Source organism: Scylla paramamosain, chromosome 2, assembly GCF_035594125.1.
Source record: "Scylla paramamosain isolate STU-SP2022 chromosome 2, ASM3559412v1, whole genome shotgun sequence".
NCBI lineage: Eukaryota > Metazoa > Arthropoda > Malacostraca > Decapoda > Portunidae > Scylla > Scylla paramamosain.
This window is the reverse complement of record NC_087152.1, coordinates 40001817-40004316: the sequence shown is the minus strand read 5'-3', so window position 1 is coordinate 40004316 and position 2500 is coordinate 40001817. Positions and strand designations below refer to the sequence as shown.

The window sequence follows — 2500 nt, the reverse complement described above, 5'->3', positions numbered from 1 at the left end:
TCGATTCATAGATCTTAATTGTACGCTTTCTTTCACACTGGCCACGTAAAGTTATAGTTAACCCTTTCACTGCCATTTGCTTCATGTTTTCTTCTAACCAGCAACTCTGAGACTTTTCTTTTTGCTGGACAGCCACCTTCAAACATTATACGGACTACCAACTACAAACTCTTTTTCTTTAATCCACTTCTTTTCTTGTACATGCTTATAAAGATTTCATACGTTTATCTTTAGTGCTGTGAGTTGGTAGCTTATCGCAGTGCAAGGGTTTGGTAATGGTCGAGCGCTTTTACTCAATCTATTAATGGCCAAAGGACTTAAAAAAGAGAGAAAGCACAAAAAAAAAAAAACAATAGCAGTACCCAACTCACTTCCACGTGTTTAACTTTTCTTATTTTTCTACTCCTCTAACCTGCTAGTTTGTTAGTTTTGTGGATTAAAATTATTAAGACTTACATAACTACAATAAATACATACACGATATTCACTGCTGTAAATAAAGAAGCGTATACACTTTTAACGGATTCAAATCAAGGTATTGAAACATACTGACATTTTTTTTAGTGACAACAGATGCAAGAACAACCATTTTTTTAGGTTAATTATAACACTACCGCTGATGAAGGACATGCGTATCGCTAAGAATATATTATCAAATCACGCTACGCAGGGACAAATATTTCCTAGGCTAATTATTACACAATCACTATATTTGACATGAAGGATATGGTGGTTAAGAATTATAGATAGTTAGGTTTTATTACTGGATGACGATAGTACTGGCAACCATATTAAGGAGAGTTATAGAAGCAGTAACATTCAAAGTAATATAGTGGCAGCAGCACCTACAACAGTTGCAGCGGCGACAGGTAGCAAATCAGAACACTTGAGACTGAGAGAAAGCAGAAGACATACGGAAGTAAATGCAGAAGGTTACTGGATTTCTGACCATGACCGTTCCTGCCTCTCACAAAACCTTTATGCTCACACCAACATCCATCACTCCTTAGTCCTCACCCTCACAATCCTAGGCCACAACCCCCAAGCCCCTCTTTCCCCTTAACCTCAAGCCTCTAACTCGCCTTTTGACCACGAGTGTACTTTCTTCTCAAAGACCTTTACTTTCACACTAGTCACTCCTTACCCACGAAGCTCCAAGCAAACTCACTAAGCTTCTCACTCCCTCGAGCCTTCAGCCCTACTAACAGTCACTCCTTACCGTTACAGCCCCACACCACAGCCCCTAAGCCACTCACTCCCTCAGCCAAGCCCCTAACCACACCAACAGCATCACTGTCCCTGTAAACCCAAGCGCTAACTTCACCAATCACGGTTCACGCATACACAGCAGGCGCCCAATAACACACTCCTCTGCTACACTATACCACACACTCCTGCCCCACTGCCTCACCCAACACACACTCCACGACACCTCGGCAGCCTAATCCCAGCGGCAGGGCGACACTCCATCGCCTCCTTTGGATAGTGAGTGAAATCGTGGATGTATTTACCGTAGAGTTATTTACGTATAGTCTTAGAGGACTAGTGAAGTTAGTGAAGAAATACGATATACGATAAAGGATTTGCTGTCTATTAGTTAAAGTGAGAACATGTGTGAGTGTGTGTGTGTGTGTGTGTGTGTGTGTGTGTGTGTGTGTGTGTGTGTGTGTGTTGCTGTTTCCTTCGTTCACCATCATTTTAATTTAAGTCTTTGCGTGACTGTACACTTATCTAATGCCTGCATAAAACCAGCGCTTTCTTTTTGGTTTATTTTGGTTTCAACTCCTTCGTACTTCGTCGATGTTACTTTTTTTTCTCGTACTGTTTGTTTTCCTGCCGCATCGTACTGAACGTGACGCCCAAATCTTGTAATCACACTACTGAGAAAAGATTAAAACCCTCATCAGCGTACGTGCGTGTGTGTAAGTGTGGAGCTGTGTGCCTGTGTTTCTCTACAACTATTTTAGAATATCACTGAACCTCTATTCACGTCCACACACACACACCTGAACTCAGCCACTGGTCGCCTGGGACAGTCTCATCAATGATCACCTCACGACGTGCACTTATGGAAACACGTGCCCGGCGATTGTGACTTCTCCCAATCACCACGTCACGATACAGCTTCTCCCTCCCCCCTCCCCCGGCACACCTGCACCACGTGAGGCGGCACTTTGTACTACACACACACACACACACACACACACACACACACACACACACCTAGAGGCCCTCGGAGCAGCGGCCTGGTCTGAACGAGTGACCGGCATCCGTGTCACGCCCCACCGTAGAGTTCGCGACACGGCCACACACAACCCCTTGCGTCATGTGCCACGGAACGTTCCACCTTGGCCGACAACAGAAAACGTAACACATGACACCCTCACCACTGGTCCTATTCCACGTCACAACCTTCACTAACATCACATAACACACCCGTCACACTACACTGGGGACCTTACAAATATCAACAATAATAAAACGTGATCTCACTCATTTT

General features: G+C 44.1%; 1 protein-coding gene across 2 annotated transcripts in view; it reads right to left on the bottom strand.

Moving 5' to 3' along the window:
- Positions 1-2500, bottom strand: part of LOC135114982 (beta-1,4-glucuronyltransferase 1-like) — a 114992-nt gene that overhangs the window by 112070 nt on the left and 422 nt on the right. The gene's annotated exons all lie outside the window — the stretch shown is intronic.